This window comes from Rhinopithecus roxellana, chromosome 6 (assembly GCF_007565055.1).
Source record: "Rhinopithecus roxellana isolate Shanxi Qingling chromosome 6, ASM756505v1, whole genome shotgun sequence".
NCBI lineage: Eukaryota > Metazoa > Chordata > Mammalia > Primates > Cercopithecidae > Rhinopithecus > Rhinopithecus roxellana.
In genome coordinates this window covers 7,483,228-7,502,386 of record NC_044554.1, presented here as the reverse complement: position 1 = coordinate 7,502,386, position 19,159 = coordinate 7,483,228, and the positions used below count along the sequence as shown (strand labels likewise).

The window sequence follows — 19,159 nt, the reverse complement described above, 5'->3', positions numbered from 1 at the left end:
CAAGAGGAAGCAGGAAAGATCTAAAATTGACACTCTAACATCACAATTAAAAGAACTAGAGAGGCAAGAGCAAACACATTCAAAAGCTAGCAGAAGGCAAGAAATAACTAAGATCAGAGCCGAACTGAAGGAGATAGAGACACAAAAAACCCTCCAAAAAATCAATGAATCCAGGAGTTGGTTTTTTGAAAAGATCAACAAAATTGACAGACCGCTAGCAAGGCTAATAAAGAAGAAAAGAGAGAGGAATCAAATAGATGCAATAAAAAATGATAAAGGGGATATCACCACTGACCCCACAGAAATACAAACTACCATCAGAGAATACTATAAACGCCTCTATGCAAATCGACTAGAAAATCTAGAAGAAATGGATAAATTCCTGGACACTTACACTCTCCCAAGGCTAAACCAGGAAGAAGTTGAATCCCTGAATAGACCAATAGCAGGCTCTGAAATTGAGGCAATAATTAATAGCCTACCCACCAAAAAAAGTCCAGGACCAGATGGATTCACAGCTGAATTCTACCAGAGGTACAAGGAGGAGCTGGTACCATTCCTTCTGAAACTATTCCAATCAATAGAAAAAGAGGGAATCCTCCCTAACTCATTTTATGAGGCCAACATCATCCTGATACCAAAGCCTGGCAGAGACACATCAAAAAAAGAGAATTTTAGACCAATATCCCTGATGAACATTGATGCAAAAATTCTCAATAAAATACTGGCAAACCGGATTCAGCAGCACATCAAAAAGCTTATCCACCATGATCAAGTGGGCTTCATCCCTGGGATGCAAGGCTGGTTCAACATTCGCAAATCAATAAACGTAATCCAGCATATAAACAGAACCAAAGACAAGAACCACATGATTGTCTCAATAGATGCAGAAAAGGCTTTTGACAAAATTCAACAGCCCTTCATGCTAAAAACGCTCAATAAATTCGGTATTGATGGAACGTACCTCAAAATAATAAGAGCTATTTATGACAAACCCACAGCTAATATCATACTGAATGGGCAAAAACTGGAAAAATTCCCTTTGAAAACTGGCACAAGACAGGGATGCCCTCTCTCACCACTCCTATTCAACATAGTGTTGGAAGTTCTGGCTAGGGCAATCAGGCAAGAGAAAGAAATCAAGGGTATTCAGTTAGGAAAGGAAGAAGTCAAATTGTCCCTGTTTGCAGATGACATGATTGTATATTTAGAAAACCCCATCGTCTCAGCCCAAAATCTCCTTAAGCTGATAAGCAACTTCAGCAAAGTCTCAGGATACAAAATTAATGTGCAAAAATCACAAGCATTCTTATACACCAGTAACAGACAAGCAGAGAGCCAAATCAGGAAGGAACTTCCATTCACAATTGCTTCAAAGAGAATCAAATACCTAGGAATCCAGCTTACAAGGGATGTAAAGGACCTCTTCAAGGAGAACTACAAACCACTGCTCAGTGAAATAAAAGAGGACACAAACAAATGGAAGAACATACCATGCTCATGGATAGGAAGAATCAATATCGTGAAAATGGCCATACTCCCCAAGGTTATTTATAGATTCAATGCCATCCCCATCAAGCTACCAATGAGTTTCTTCACAGAATTGGAAAAAACTGCTTTAAAGTTCATATGGAACCAAAAAAGGGCCCGCATTGCCAAGACAATCCTAAGTCAAAAGGACAAAGCTGGAGGCGTCACGCTACCTGACTTCAAACTATACTACAAGGCTACAGTCACCAAAACAGCATGGTACTGGTACCAAAACAGAGATATAGATCAATGGAACAGAACAGAGTCCTCAGAAATAATACCACACATCTGCAGCCATCTGATCTTTGACAAACCTGAGAGAAACAAGAAATGGGGAAAGGATTCCCTATTTAATAAATGGTGCTGGGAAAATTGGCTAGCCATAAGTAGAAAGCTGAAACTGGATCCTTTCCTTACCCCTTATACGAAGATTAATTCAAGATGGATTAGAGACTTAAATGTTAGACCTAATACCATAAAAACCCTAGAAGAAAATCTAGGTAGTACCATTCAGGACATAGGCATGGGCAAGGACTTCATGTCTAAAACACCAAAAGCAACGGCAGCAAAAGCAAACATTGACAAATGGGATCTCATTAAACTAAAGAGCTTTTGCACAGCAAAAGAAACTACCATCAGAGTGAACAGGCAACCTACAGAATGGGAGAAAATTTTTGCAACCTACTCATCTGACAAAGGGCTAATATCCAGAATCTACAAAGAACTCAAACAAATATACGAGAAAAAAACAAACAACCCCATCAAAAAGTGGGGAAAGGATATGAACAGACATTTCTCAAAAGAAGATATTCATACAGCCAACAGACACATGAAAAAATGCTCATCATCACTCGCCATCAGAGAAATGCAAATCAAAACCACAATGAGATACCATCTCACACCAGTTAGAATGGCAATCATTAAGAAGTCAGGAAACAACAGGTGTTGGAGAGGATGTGGAGAAATAGGAACACTTTTACACTGTTGGTGGGATTGTAAACTAGTTCAACCATTATGGAAAACAGTATGGCAATTCCTCAAGGATCTAGAACTAGATGTACCTTATGACCCAGCCATCCCACTACTGGGTATATACCCAAAGGATTATAAATTATTCTACTACAAAGACACATGTACACGTATGTTTATTGCGGCACTATTCACAATAGCAAAGACTTGGAATCAACCCAAATGTCCATCTGTGACAGACTGGATTAAGAAAATGTGGCACATATACACCATGGAATACTATGCAGCCATAAAAAAGGATGAGTTTGCGTCCTTTGTAGGGACATGGATGCAGCTGGAAACCATCATTCTTAGCAAACTATCACAAGAACAGAAAACCAAACACCGCATGTTCTCACTCATAGGTGGGAACTGAACAATGAGATCACTTGGACTCGGGAAGGGGAACATCACACACTGGGGCCTATCATGGGGAGGGGGGAGGGGGGAGGAGGGAGGGTTTGCATTGGGGAGTTATACAAGATATAAATGATGAATTGATGGGTGCTGACGAGTTGATGGGTGCAGCACACCAACATGGCATAAGTATACATATGTAACAAACCTGCACGTTATGCACATGTACCCTAGAACTTAAAGTATAATAAAAAAAAAAAAAAAAAAAAAAAAAAAAAAAAAGAAAACCTTCAAAATAAAAAAAAAAAAAAAAAAAAAAAAAGTAAAAAGCCTACTTAATACATTTTTTGCTCAATTCACTATTGCATGTACACTGGGGAAAATATCTTGCATTCTATACCAGCTTGTTAAATCAAAATGAACGAGGGGGGCATTTTTTTTTTTTTTTTGAAACAGAGTCTTGCTCTGTCACCCAGGCTGGAGTACAGTGGCGCAATCTCTGCTCACTATAACCTCCGCCTCCTGGGTTCAAGCAATTCTCCTGCCTCAGACTCTCGAGTAGCTGGGATTACAGACACGTACCACAGCACCCAGCTAATTTTTGTATTTTTAGTAGAGACGGGGTTTCACCATGTTGGCCAGGCTGGTCTTGAACTCCTGACCTCGTTATCTGCCTGCCTCAGCCTCCCAAAGTTCTGGGATTACAGGTGTGAGCCACCGTGCCTGACCTATCTTTTCTACTTACACTGCACTATAGATAACTCCCAATTCCTGATGATAGCCAGCTACAGGAGCAATTCATCATCAATATCATTTTATCAAGTTCTCTCATATCTGATGAAACCTATCCTTTCTGACACATGTAAATTTCAAATGAGTGCTACAGATAAAAATTGTTAAATAAGTGGCTATAATGTGATTCCAAAAACAAAAGGCATCCACTAACTGTACTTTATTATGTAATTACATGATCATTCTGTTAAACTTCAAGCAATGTATTTTAAATAAGAAAAGTGCAGACATATTGTCCATCTCAATTTCATAAATGTTGTATCATATATCCAAAGTATATCACTTTAAATTTTCTCAACCTGCCTATTTCAAGACAGCTGCTACATAGTACTTTAATATTTCCTGTTTGATACATTAATATGCAGTTGAATCTGATTAGGTCACAACTTCTCAGTGAAAAGATGTTCATCTACTTAAACATCAGTTTTATTTCAACAGAATGACACTTGACAGAGAATATTTCCTTTTTCTGTACTACTTTTGCCAGTTGCATTTTGTATCAGTATGCTTCCCATTAAGACAACAAATATATACATAACACCAAGACATATGAGTAAAAGGTATAAATGCAGTCAATTAGCCAGATGTTTGGAATCATGGACACAAACACCAGAAGCATTATAAAACCTATATGAATGGTAATGCTTGACAGGATACAGGAGAAGCATTTTTTAAGAAAACCTTATAAGCATAGCACAAAGATGACAAAGACACAATTATAGCCCACTGCAGCCCTGAACTCCTGGGGTTCAAGCGATCACCCTGGCTTTGCCTCCCAAGTAGCTGGGGAATGCAGGTACATGTCACCATGCCCATCCAACCTTTTTTTTTTTTTTTTTTTTTAATAGAGATGGGGTATCACTGTGTTGACCAGGCTCATCTAAAACTCCTGGCCTCGAGTGATCATTGTGCCTCAACCTCCCAAAGTACTGAGATTATAGGCGTGAGCCACTGTGCCTGGTCATATTGTTTTCTACAATGGAACTTACCTCCTCTCTCTCTTGCTTCTGTAGCACCAAGTATCAGAAGACATCATCTAGTCATTACTAGATATACTTACATCATTCTGGTTTTCCTCAGTAATTTCTGCATATTCTCATTTTAAGAATTCATGACTCATCTTTCTCTTCCTGAAGGTGAGGGTTACATGGTGAGGGAAGTTCACACAGCAGCCGCATGGTATTGGTGAGAGGCAATGGATCTGTAGCATTCTGCTTTGGCACCTGTCAAGTCTCTAGTCAACAGCATTTGTGTAACCTGGTTTTCAGTGAACTACCTGTAGTAGTCTTAGTAGTCTCTAATCATGTATGCCATACTACCATTCCTGGCTTCTTCTTTTCATCATTACTGTGAGGTCCTTTAAAGCACTGGTCTTGCATCCAGCTCCCTTGTTCTACCCAAAAGTGTAAGAAGTCTCAACTGCCTTTCTGGGCACATAGGAGCCTGCTATCTTCCACCTGCTTTATCTGCAGACTCTTCTCATATGGTTAACCATCTCCATCTAATTGATCCCATGTCATTCAATATGGGACACAGCCATGAGATTGTTGCTTCACAAAATTCCAGAAGAAGAGGGCTGTGCGGCCATTCCAACTCTGCCACCAGCACACTGTCATCAGACAGGGGCTTTATATAAGGTTTGACATCCCCTGGCTTTCACCTAGAGAGTGAAGCACAAATCTCCAATGCTCAAATCTTCTATTAAAGGGAGCTTCTATCATTATCCCTGGCTGTAGAGGAAAGACAGCAGAACACAGGGCTGCCATGTCTACTGAATCTTGTTTCAGCTCCCCTTCTAACCAAGGCAACGCTTACTTAATAATGTGATGAGATCATCTCACTCTTTGGCTAATTTCTTTCCAATCTGTTGTTAAAATAAAAATAAATTTATGCACTGATATCTTCAGAGCTTTGTTTTAAAAACTCAAAACCCTTTTCTATCTCATATAGCTCAGCTGCTTGAAATACACTATCTTGGGTGTCAAAACCATTAAACCAACTAGAAGTTTCAGTAGCCTACTCAGAACTCAGAAAAAAGGAATTTAACTTTTCTTTATTGCATTAACACTCTTCTCTGAAAAAACATTGTAATGGCAATAAGGTTCAGTCCAGTTTAGTGGGAAAAGGGCTATGGGTATTGAAAACATATACAGACACATATATACATAAATATACACATACACAAAAAAGAACTTACTCAGAAGAAAATATACAACTTAATATATGAAAAGACTATACATTTTTATGATAGACTCCATAAACACAGCCAGCTATATACGTTACATAAGTTATGAAAACACTGGTTTTATCCACATATTTCTTCTTTCTCCTTCTTCTCTGTCTTCTGAAAACATTTGAAATATCAAATATAGCTGCCTATGTAGGGTCCTCCGACAGAATATTAGGTGATAAAATGGTATAAGGAGACATGTAATTGAAGTGGTAAGAACAGATATTATTCAGAGAGAATGTAAAATCAATAAAGGGTAGAACATTGAGCTTTATATTTAAGAAAAATGGGGATGGAATAACTCTGATACCAAAAATGAATAAAGGTATCAGGAAAAAACTACAGATCTTTATTTATAAATATAGGTACAAATTTTCCAAATAAAATCTTGATAAATCCAGCTGAATAGTTAAAAATATGACCAAATAATATTTAGTCCAGGAATGTAAGACAGGTAAATTTAAAGATATCCATTGAGGTAATATATTTACCATATTAACAAATAAAATACACAACATATATATTACCATCTTGATTGATACCTAGTATCAAAAGTCAAAGTACTTGAAAAATCTAATTTCCACCTAAAGTAAACAAACAGCAACTAACAATGAAACTAAACCTCTTGACCAACTGGAAATAGAGGGGACAAAACTTACTTGATTACATATGAGAAGCCTAAGGGAAATATTACATTAAATCATAAATATCAGAAGGATGCCCATGAAAGTCAAGAGGAAGGAGAGGTCCTAGTCAACAAAGAAAAAAAACTGAGATGTATGTCTTTTTTATAAAAAAAAAAAAAAAAAAAAAGACAATGTGTTATTTTGGATAATATGACTACCTAGAAAGACACAGACAATAAACTGAAAAATATAAATAAGAATATTTTGAAATGTGCTTGGAATCAAGACCAACGTTAATGACCTTCTTATACACATAAATAAGCAATTGGAAGATTTATTGGAGAGAATATTTTTAACAATAACAAAAAAATACCGAAAACCTAGAAGTAAATCTAAGAAGTAATGTGCAAAGTTTATATGAAGAAAACTATAAAATTTAACCAAAGGAAATAAAAGAAGTTCTGAAAAATGAAGATACACCATTCATTCGACAAAAAAAAAATCCCTACCCTATACTGAACTCCAATCTCAACAGAATAAACACAATTGTATAGATACTAGAATAAAATATGAGAGAATATAAAGAAAGTGAAGGATTTGAAAAGGATACTACTGGAGAAACGTACTAATGAATTTAGTTTTCCCCAAGCTAATCTTTAGCACCAGCATCCATGCAAAACATTTTATGAATGTCCAATTTATAATACAGTATGCTAAAGCTGACAGTTTGTATTGAATATAAAGAACAATGGTTGCCTCTGAAAAGAGAAATTAAATTTTCTTTTTAAAAGTTTCTTTATTTTTTTACAATGTGCATGGAATTTTTAAAAAATAAAAATGATATAAATTTTTAAAAGTTAAAAATATAATGTACATAATTCTAATGCATGAAATCAGTTTGGTGAAATGTTCTTCTTATATAAATTAATTATGAAAATTAGTAATTTATACACTATAAATCTTTAACCAGATACTGTATAAATAAAAAGTGTTGTTACTCTTCAAAACTTTTTCAGTGTAAATTGTAATAGTGGGCTTTATTATTTAATGTATATAATCTGTGTATATCCTCTTAATTAGTAATTTGAGATATTTTTTCAAAATTTCTTTCTTTTTTTCAGTTATTCTCATAAATACCCACCAGTTTTAAAAGCAATTTTGAAAACTTCTACTCAAAACAGAAAAACAATAAAAAACAGGGAAAAAATAGAATAGAAAAACCTCCTGCTCATTCATAAGATGTACAGAAATGTTGTTCATGAGTAATCTTTTAAATATTCACCTCTATATCAAATGTAATTTATTTTCCACTGTGTGAGCAATGATCCAAACATATTTGAAGTATTTTTTTAATTAAGGAGAACATACAATGTAGTCTATTTTAATTTTCTTCATATTTCAAAGGTTTGCGTTTAAGCTTTATTAACAGTGCTCTTTAAGTTATTTTCCTACCAATAGGTCTTTAATTACATGTATCTGAAAATACAAACTCTAATTCTGTTAGAAAACTTAATGATTCTTAAAATATTTGCTTTCATGAGTATATGATTATTTGAAAAACAAACTCCAAAGGGCAACAATTAAGCGACACGGGGTTCCACATAGGCAGAATTTAGAAAATTAAACTAATTTTCTAATTAATTTAATTTAAACATTAAATTTAAATTTAAAAAATTAAACACACACCATATATATACACACAGAAAACGTTATACTGAATAAAATATGTTCAACTACAAAGTGGATTAATAGAATCAGATTCCTTTTAGACTAGTAAATTTGACTCATTCAACACGTTCAGATGCAGTTGGCCCTCTGTATCCATGGGTTCCTCATCTGTGGATTCAACCAACCAAGGATTGAAAATACTCAAAAAAAATTTGCATCTCTTAACACGTATAGACTTCTGTTCTTGTCATTATTCCCCCAAACAATATAGAATAACAACTATTTATATAGTATTTACATTGTATCAGGAAATATATGTAATCTAGAGGTATGATTTTAAGTATAAGGAAGGATATACATAGGTTACAAGCAAATACTACACTATGTTATATCAGGGATTTGCGCATCTTCGGATTCCGGCATCCAAGGGAGGTCCTAGAACCAGTATCTCACAGATACTGGGGAATGACTGCAACCCCTTATTCAATGTTAAATCCCAATTGTACACTTTTTAGTGTACCACTGAAAAATTTTAGAAGAATTCTCATATAAACAATGCTATAAAGTTAACTTTCTAGATAAGCTGAAATAAAACTGGTTTTTAAAAAAACAGAGAAAGAATTGACAATTTTACAGATTGTTTATTCAGAAGATATTAAAAGCATATATAGGCTGGGCTCGGTGGCTCACGCCTGTAATCCCAGCACTTTGGGAGGCTGAGGTGGGCGGATCACCTGAGGTTAGGAGTTCAAGACCAGCCTGGCCAACATGGTAAAAGCCCATCTCCACTAAAAATACAAAAATTAGCCAGGCATGGTGGTGGGCGCCTGTAATCCCAGCTACTCAGGAAGCTGAGGCAGGAGAATCACTTGAACCCAGGAGGTTGCAGTGAGCCAAGATGGTGCCATTGCACTCCAGCCTGAGTGACAAGAGTGAAACACTGTCTCAAAAAAATAAATAAATACACACACACACACACACACACACACACACACATATATAGCATATATACAAACTACAAGATTACCATCAACTGGTACAGTACTTTATAAACTACAAACTCATCTTTGCCCTAGGATTAATCACTAACCACTTCAAGAAGGAATGTGGACACAGACTGGCCCACTGTAGCATTTAAAGTTTTTTGGATAAATATACACATCTGTGTTGTTCTTTTCAAACTGTCAAGATATAAAACCCATTTAAAACCTACTTTTAAATACCATGCAGCAATGATCCCTTAGAGGCAGCAACTTTAGATGATGCTTAAACAATGAATTTTTTTTTCAACAATAACAATTTTCTTTCAATTCATTTACAAAACCCCACCACACAGCATGAGGCATACTTTCCTGGTAAGCAACTATAAAGTAGAATTAACTATCCTCAAATGACTATGAAATTAAGTCAGCCATATCAGATTAAGATGACCATAAATGCAGTTTAAAACATGCTAATTTACATAGCCCCCTAACCATGTTTAATTGCCACATTAAAAACCCTTCAGATGCTGGTCTGTCCTTTTACAACTCAGAGTAGTGTCAACTGAATTAACTTGTTTTGTCTGAATGTTGCACTTTGTTTTTTCATTTATATAGCTGGGAACATTCATGAACTCTAGCTATTATGTCTAAATATTTTCATTAAACAGAATAAAATAATCAAATCCATCAAACTGGTTTTAAGGAGGTAAGCAATGCATTTTCGAAAGGAAGTACTCTCTTAGCCCAAAGCAACATGAGTCATCATGAAGGAATTATTCATATATATATATATGCTGTTACCCATTTCTATCTGGTACTTTTAACCATGTGGGACATAACCATCTTCCCATGAACATGGAAACCGAAAGTAACCCAAAGGCACTAGCCAGTTTTGTAATTACTACCACAATCCCTCCTACACCACACACACCATACACACCACACTCCCATACTCTGACTTCTGCAAGCAACAAAAAGCCAAGGTTTTCACCCTAAGGCATTCTGGACTCTTTTGATACCCCCTCTCAGAGTAGAAACCCAATCTTCATACTGGGCTGTCAACCATTCACATTTTAGATTCAGAGTACATAATCATTTGGCTTGTTTTTGCTACACCCTCTCGGTGCCTCACATTCTAGAATGAACTATTGATTTGTAGACATCTAGTATGTTTAGATTTCCCTTCCCTTCTGGACTACTCTTTCACATTTCCTCACTTACCCCACAGCTTCGGATGCATTATCTTACTACCCTCTATTCTCAGCTCCCCAATGACCAGGATACAACCAGAAACTGAGGATAAATCAATTACTCCACTTGTTACTTAGGCAATGCCCAAACATTAATGAAAGCATCTTTTGCCATCATGTATTATATAGAAGCTTCAGAAAGCAGCAATGCATAACAAGAGAAAGTGACTGATTCTGACGCTACCTAAGGAAAAAAAATCACATTATCTTGTGATTATCTTGGCTTCTTCCATAACACAATAATCTTTGGTTACCATAATGCCTAATCTCAATTAGAAGTTAGAAACCCCAAAGTATCCACACCAGGCAGCAAAGCAAGAATAATCAAGATTGACATATTTCAACATACATATAGTTGCATTGAAAGGCTCCCTTAACCAATTCACTAAATAATCCCACCCACAAAAGAACTATGCATGCATGAAATTTCCATAGTTTTTGCACTAAAAGTAAAGTCTTCCCATGACTGCTGGAAATCACCAATATGACTGTTCTGTTTATCTTATGCTGTTATAGCAACCAAGGGAGACAACTGGAAATGGGATAAAGTCTCTTTTATACTGATGCAGATTAACAAGGGAGAGAAATCAAGATAGTAAAAGAAGGAGAAGGTGCTGTGATTTAGCCAGACATAATAATTGCTGACATACTATTATATTTCATTTTAGATCTCTTTCCTAGGTGTGCAGATGAGTGTACTCAACTCCATTTCAGTTGTGTTCTTTAATGCACGCTAAGCTAGACAGCTAGAACAAAAGCTAAGCTAGAAAGCTAAAGTTTATTTCCTAGACTTCCTGAGAGTTAGATGTTGGCACATCACCTAGCTCTTGCCAAGCAGATATACTGGCATTACTTTGGAAAGCAAGGTTAACACAGTGAGACAGAGGCCGGCTGCTGTTGCCTCTGCTGTTTTGACTGGCAAGGTCAGTGATACAAAAATCTGATTTTTCTGCAACATAGATCTGAATGACCAAACTCTACTTTCATGAAGACAAAAGTTACGGCCAAGGCATCCACGTGAGGTGGCCTCCTAATTCTCCAGGTTCTTCTTCTTCTTTTTTTTTCTTCTTAATGAGACAGAGTCTCTGTCACCCAGGCTGAAGTACAGTTGCATAATCTCAGCTCACAGCAACTTCCGCCTCCCAGGTTCAACAGATTTTCCTGCCTCAGCCTCCTAAGTAGCTGGGATTATAGGCACCCGCTACCACTCCCGGCTAATTTTTCTATTTTTGGTAGAGATGGGGTTTCACCATGTTGGCCCATCTGGTCTGGAACTCCTGACTTCAAGTGATCCACTTGCCTTAGTCTCCCCAAGTGCTGGAATTACAGACGTGAGCCACCGTGCTGGGCCTCTCCAGGTTCATAAATGCCACAGAAATTGCAGCTTCCTTAGCCACCTATAAAATGAGCAGCCACTACTCCAAGCAGAAACATGCTCATTGGTTGTTAAGCAAGAAATAAACTTTCATTGTGTCTGAACCATTATACATTTTTTAATCTCTTTGTTACATAAGCTAGTGGTTACCCTAACTGATAAGGAGTCCAATAAATATTTATTGAATGAATGTTAAAGAAGAGGAGTAAACGCAAGAAGGAGGTGGAGGGAGGGTAGAAAAGATGGTGAAAGATAAACAGGTGGTTGAGGATCTTGATTTATTAAAGAATTAATGGGATAGGAGGGCGGAGCAAGATGGCCGAATAGGAACAGCTCCAGTCTCCAACTCCCGGCGCCAGGGACACAGAAGACCAGTGATTTCTGCATTTTCAACTGAGGTACTGGGGTCATCTCACTGGACAATCGGTGCAGGACAATCGGTGCTGGTCAGCTGCTGCAGCCACACCAGCGAGAGCTGAAGCAGGGCGAGGCATTGCCTCACCTGGGAAGCGCAAGGGGGAAGGGAATCCCTTTCCCTAGCCAGGCGAACTGAGACACACAACACCTGGAAAATCAGGTAATTCCGACCCCAATACTGCGCTTTAAGCAAACGGGCACACCAGGAGATTATACCCACACCTGGCCAGGAGGGTCCCACGGCCACGGAGCCTCCCTCATTGCTAGCACAGCAGTCTGCGATCTAACTGCAAGGCAGCAGCGAGGCTGGGGGAGGGGTGTCCACCATTGCTGAGGCTTAAGTAGGTAAACAAAGCCGCTGGGAAGCTCGAACTGGGTGGAGCTCACAGCAGCTCAAGGAAACCTGCCTGTCTCTGTAGACTCCACCTCTGGAGACAGGGCACAGCTAAAAAACAACAGGGGAAGCAGCAGAGGCCTGTGCAGACCCGAATGACTCTGTCTGACAGCTTTGAAGAGAGCAGTGGATCTCCCAACATGGAGGTTGAGATCTGAGAATGGACAGACTGCTTGCTCAAGTGGGTCCCTGACCCCTGAGTAGCCTAACTGGGAGACATTCCCCACTAGGGGCAGACTGACACCCCACACCTCACAGGGTGGAATACACCCCTGAGAGGAAGCTTCCAAAGTAAGAATCAGACAGGTACACTCGCTGTTCAGCAATATTCTATCTTCTGCAACCTCTGCTGCTGATACCCAGGCAAACAGGGTCTGGAGTGGACCTCAAGCAATCTCCAACAGACCTACAGCTGAGGGTCCTGAATGTCAGACGGAAAACTATCAAACAGGAAGGACACCTACACCAAAACCCCATCAGTACGTCACCATCATCAAAGACCAGAGGCAGATAAAACCACAAAGATGGCGAAAAAGCAGGGCAGAAAAGCTGGAAATTCAAAAAATAAGAGCGCATCTCCCCCTGCAAAGGAGCGCCGTTCATCGCCAGCAATGGTCAGAGAATGACTTTGACGAGATGAGAGAAGAAGGCTTCAGTCCATCAAACTTCTCAGAGCTAAAGGAGGAATTACGTACCCAGCGCAAAGAAACTAAAAATCTTGAAAAAAGAGTGGAAGAATTGATAGCTAGAATAATTAATGCAGAGAAGGTCATAAATGAAATGACAGAGATGAAAACCATGACACGAGAAATACGTGACAAATGCACAAGCTTCAGTAACCGACTCGACTGGAAGAAAGAGTATCAGCGATTGAGGATCAAATGAATGAAATGAAGCGAGAAGAGAAACCAAAAGAAAAAAGAAGAAAAAGAAATGAACAAAGCCTGCAAGAAGTATGGGATTATGTAAAAAGACCAAATCTACGTCTGATTGGGGTGCCTGAAAGTGAGGGGGAAAATGGAACCAAGTTGGAAAACACTCTTCAGGATATCATCCAGGAGAACTTCCCCAACCTAGTAGGGCAGGCCAACATTCAAATTCAGGAAATACAGAGAACACCACAAAGATACTCCTCGAGAAGAGCAACTCCAAGACACATAATTGCCAAATTCACCAAAGTTGACATGAAGGAAAAAATCTTAAGGGCAGCCAGAGAGAAAGGTCGGGTTACCCACAAAGGGAAGCCTATCAGACTAACAGCAGACCTTTCGGCAGAAACTCTACAAACCAGAAGAGAGTGGGGGCCAATATTCAACATTCTTAAAGAAAAGAATTTTCAACCCAGAATTTCATATCCAACCAAACTAACTTTCATCAGTGAAGGAGAAATAAAATCCTTTACAGATAAGCAAATGCTTAGAGATTTTGTCACCACCGGGCCTGCCTTACAAGAGACCCTGAAGGAAGCCCTAAACATGGAAAGGAACAACCGGTACCATCCATTGCAAAAACATACCAAATTGTAAAGACCATCAAGGCTAGGAAGAAACTGCATCAACTAACGAGCAAAATAACCAGTTAATAGCATAATGGCAGGATCAAGTTCACACATAACAATATTAACCTTAAATGTTATGGACTAAATGCTCCAATTAAAAGACACAGACTGGCAAACTGGATAAAGAGTCAAGACCCATCAGTCTGCTGTATTCAGGAGACCCATCTCACATGCAGAGACATACATAGGCTCAAAATAAAGGGATGGAGGAAGATCTACCAAGCAAATGGAGAACAAAAAAAAGCAGGGGATGCCATCCTAGTCTCTGATAAAACAGACTTTAAACCATCAAAGATCAAAAGAGACAAAGAAGGCCATTACATAATGGTAAAGGGATCAATTCAACAGGAAGAGCTAACTCTCCTAAATATATATGCACCCAATACAGGAGCACCCAGATTCATAAAGCAAGTCCTTAGAGACTTACAAAGAGACTTAGACTCCCATACAATAATAATGGGAGACTTCAACACTCCACTGTCAACATTAGACAGATCAATGAGACAGAACGTTCAAAAGGATATCCAGGAATTGAACTCATCTCTGCACCAAGCAGACCTCATAGACATCTCTAGAACTCTCCACCCCAAATCAACAGACTATACATTCTTCTCAGCACCACATCACACTTATTCCAAAATTGACCACATAATTGGAAGTAAAGCACTCCTCAGCAAATGTAAAAGAACAGAAATTATAACAAACTGTCTCTCAAACCACAGTGCAATCAAACTAGAACTCAGGACTAAGAAACTCAATCAAAACTGCTCAGCTACATGGAAACTGAACAACCTGCTCCTGAATGACTACTGGGTACATAACGAAATGAAAGCAGAAATAAAGATGTTCTTTGAAACCAATGAGAACAAAGATACAACATACCAGAATCTCTGGGACACATTTAAAGCAATGTGTAGAGGGAAATTTACAGCACTAAATGCCCACAAGAGAAAGCTGTAAAGATCTAAAATTGACACTATAACATCAAAATTAAAAGAACTGGAGAAGCAAGAGCAAACACATTCAAAAGCTAGCAGAAAGCAAGAAATAACTAAGATCAGAGCAGAACTGAAGGAGATAGAGACACAAAAAACCCTCCAAAAAATCAATGAATCCAGGAGTTGGTTTTTTGAAAAGATCAACAAAATTGACAGACCGCTAGCAAGACTAATAAAGAAGAAAAGAGAGAAGAATCAAATAGACGCAACAAAAAATGATAAAGGGGATATCACCACCCATCCCACAGAAATAAAAAACTACCATCAGAGAATACTAGAAACACCTCTACACAAATAAACTAGAAAATCTAGAAGAAATGGATAATTTCCTGGACACTTACACTCTTCCAAGACTAAACCAGGAAGAAGTTGAATCCCTGAATAGACCAATAGCAGGCTCTGAAATTGAGGCAATAATTAATAGCCTACCCACCAAAAAAAGTCCAGGACCAGATGGATTCACAGCTGAATTCTACCAGAGGTACAAAGAGGAGCTGCTACCATTCCTTCTGAAACTATTCCAATCAATAGAAAAAGAGGGAATCCTCCCTAACTCATTTTATGAGGCCAACATCATCCTGATACCAAAGCCTGGCAGAGACACAACAAAAAAAGAGAATTTTAGACCAATATCCCTGATGAACATCGATGCAAAAATCCTCAATAAAATACTGGCAAACCGGATTCAGCAGCACATCTAAAAGCTTATCCACCATGATCAAGTGGGCTTCATCCCTGGGATGCAAGGCTGGTTCAACATTCGCAAATCAATAAACGTAATCCAGCATATAAACAGAACCAAAGACAAGAACCACATGATTATCTCAATAGATGCAGAAAAGGCTTTTGACAAAATTCAACAGCCCTTCATGCTAAAAACGCTCAAGAAATTCGGTATTGATGGAACGTACCTCAAAATAATGAGCTATTTATGACAAACCCACAGCTAATATCATACTGAATGGGCAAAAACTGGAAAAATTCCCTTTGAAAACTGGCACAAGACAGGGATGCCCTCTCTCACCACTCCTATTCAACATAGTGTTGGAAGTTCTGGCTAGGGCAATCAGGCAAGAGAAAGAAATCAAGGGTATCCAGTTAGGAAAAGAAGAAGTCAAATTGTCCCTGTTTGCAGATGACATGATTGTATATTTAGAAAACCCCATCGTCTCAGCCCAAAATCTCCTTAAGCTGATAAGCAACTTCAGCAAAGTCTCAGGATACACAATTAATGTGCAAAAATCACAAGCATTCTTATACACCAGTAACAGACAAACAGAGAGCCAAATCATGAATGAACTTCCATTCACAATTGCTTCAAAGAGAATAAAATACCTAGGAATCCAACTTACAAGGGATGTAAAGGACCTCCTCAAGGAGAACTACAAAACACTGCTCAGTGAAATAAAAGAGGACACTAACAAATGGAAGAACATACCATGCTCATGGATAGGAAGAATCAATATCGTGAAAATGGCCATACTGCCCAAGGTTATTTATAGATTCAATGCCATCCCCATCAAGCTACCAATGAGTTTCTTCACAGAACTGGAAAAAACGGCTTTAAAGTTCATATGGAATCAAAAAAGAGCCCGCATTGCCAAGACAATTCTAAGTCAAAAGAACAAAGCTGGAGGCATCACGCTACCTGACTTCAAACTATACTACAAGGCTACAGTAACCAAAACAGCATGGTACTGGTACCAAAACAGAGATATAGACCAATGGAACCGAACAGAGTCCTCAGAAATAATACCACACATCTACAGCCATCTGATCTTTGACAAACCTGAGAGAAACAAGAAATGGGGAAAGGATTCCCTATTTAATAAATGGTGCTGGGAAAATTGGCTAGCCATAAGTAGAAAGCTGAAACTGGATCCTTTCCTTACTTCTTATACGAAAATTAAATCAAGATGGATTAGAGACTTAAATGTTAGACCTAATACCATAAAAACCCTAGAAGAAAACCTAGGTAGTACCATACAGGACATAGGCATGGGCAAGGACTTCATGTCTAAAACACCAAAAGCAATGGCAGCAAAAGCCAAAATTGACAAATGGGATATGATTAAACTAAAGAGCTTCTGCACAGCAAAAGAAACTACCATCAGAGTGAACAGGCAACCTACAGAATGGGAGAACATTTTTGCAATCTACTCATCTGACAAAGGGCTAATATCCAGAATCTACAAAGAACTCAAACAAATTTACAAGAAAAAAACAACCCCATCAAAAAGTGGGCAAAGGACATGAACAGACATTTCTCAAAAGAAGACATTCATACAGCCAACAGACACATGAAAAATTGTTCATCATCACTGGCCATCAGAGAAATGCAAATCAAAACCACAATGACATAACATCTCACACCAGTTAGAATGGCAATCATTAAAAAATCAGGAAACAACAGGTGCTGGAGAGGATGTGGAGAAATAGGAACACTTTTACACTGTTGGTGGGATTGTAAACTAGTTCAACCATTATGGAAAACAGTATGGCGATTCCTCAAGGATCTAGAACTAGATGTACCATATGACCCAGCCATCCCACTACTGGGTATATACCCAAAGGATTATAAATCATGCTGCTATAAAGACACACGCACACGTATGTTTATTGCGGCACTATTCACAATAGCAAACACTTGGAATCAACCCAAATGTCCATCTGTGACAGACTGGATTAAGAAAATGTGGCACATGTACACCATGGAATAGTATGCAGCCATAAAAATGGATGAGTTTGCGTCCTTTGTAGGAACATGGATGCAGCTGGAAACCATCATTCTTAGCAAACTATCACAAGAACAGAAAACCAAACACCGCATGTTCTCACTCATAGGTGGGAACTGAACAATGAGATCACTTGGACTCGGGAAGGGGAACATCACACATCGGGGCCTATCATGGGGAGGGGGGAGGGGGGAGGGATTGCATTGGGAGTTATACCTGATATAAATGACGAATTGATGGGTGCTGACGGTTGATGGGTGCAGCACACCAACATGGCACAAGTATACATATGTAACAAACCTGCACGTTATGCACATGTACCCTAGAACTTAAAGTATAATAATTAAAAAAAAAAAAATTAATGGGATAAATGTTCTCTTGGAGTACAGAATTATTTCATACTATTACAATTACTAAATTAATAATAACCTATTTGAATTTATTTTCTATTGGTTTTTCAGTATAACATCTGTTCACAATTCCTATCCTGTTGAAATTTATACTCTAATCCACTCCATAAATTTTAAAAAATGATTTCAGTTTCTGATTACAATTTTGCCATAATGTAATTACAAATCCAAAAGTTAGGGAAAGTCCTCCATAATACATGAAGCTAAAATCAAATATAGACATCAACATAATACATATGCAAAAACTAGATTTCCACTTTATTACATGCATACTAATTATTAAAATGTAACACTTTTGATAATATTTTAAAGCAGTGTCCCCATAGTGTGCTCCAAAGACACCACTCTGATGGTCCCCATGAACTTTTCAGCAGGTCCATAAGGCCTCCATTTCCAAGTACGTATCTGTGAGGGAAGATTGTTTTCATACATACTCCAAATCAAGTAACATTACACAACATATTGAATGCAAAAGCAGATACGAGAATCCACCTGTTTCTATAGGCCAGATATTAAAGAGATTTACAAAAATGTAAAACAGGCCTAGGGCACAGTGGCTCTTGCCTGTAATCCCAGCACTTTCGTAAGCTGAGGTAGGAGGATTGCTTGAACCCAGGAATTTGAGACCAGTCTGGGCAACATAGTGAGACCTCATCTCTACAAAAAATAATAAAATTAGTGAAGTATGGTGGCACATATCTATAGTCCCAGCTACTTGGGAGGCTGAGGCAGGAGAATCACTTGAGCCCAGGAGGTCAAGGCTGCAGTGAGCTATGATCATGCCACTGCACTATAACCTGGGCAGCAGAGCAAGACCTTGTTTCCAAA

The 19,159-nt window shown here is 38.2% G+C and overlaps 1 protein-coding gene across 13 annotated transcripts in view; it reads right to left on the bottom strand.

Moving 5' to 3' along the window:
• The window catches only part of IMMP2L (inner mitochondrial membrane peptidase subunit 2), a 913,124-nt gene that overhangs the window by 696,407 nt on the left and 197,558 nt on the right, over window positions 1–19,159 (bottom strand). The window contains exon 6 of one of the 13 annotated variants that reach the window (XM_030932904.1): window positions 18,650–18,736. The exons of the other annotated variants lie outside the window; for them this stretch is intronic. The gene's annotated coding sequence lies outside the window, so the exon portion shown is untranslated. Of the gene's footprint in view, window positions 1–18,649; window positions 18,737–19,159 lie in introns of those variants that run through there. 13 annotated transcript variants of the gene reach the window in all.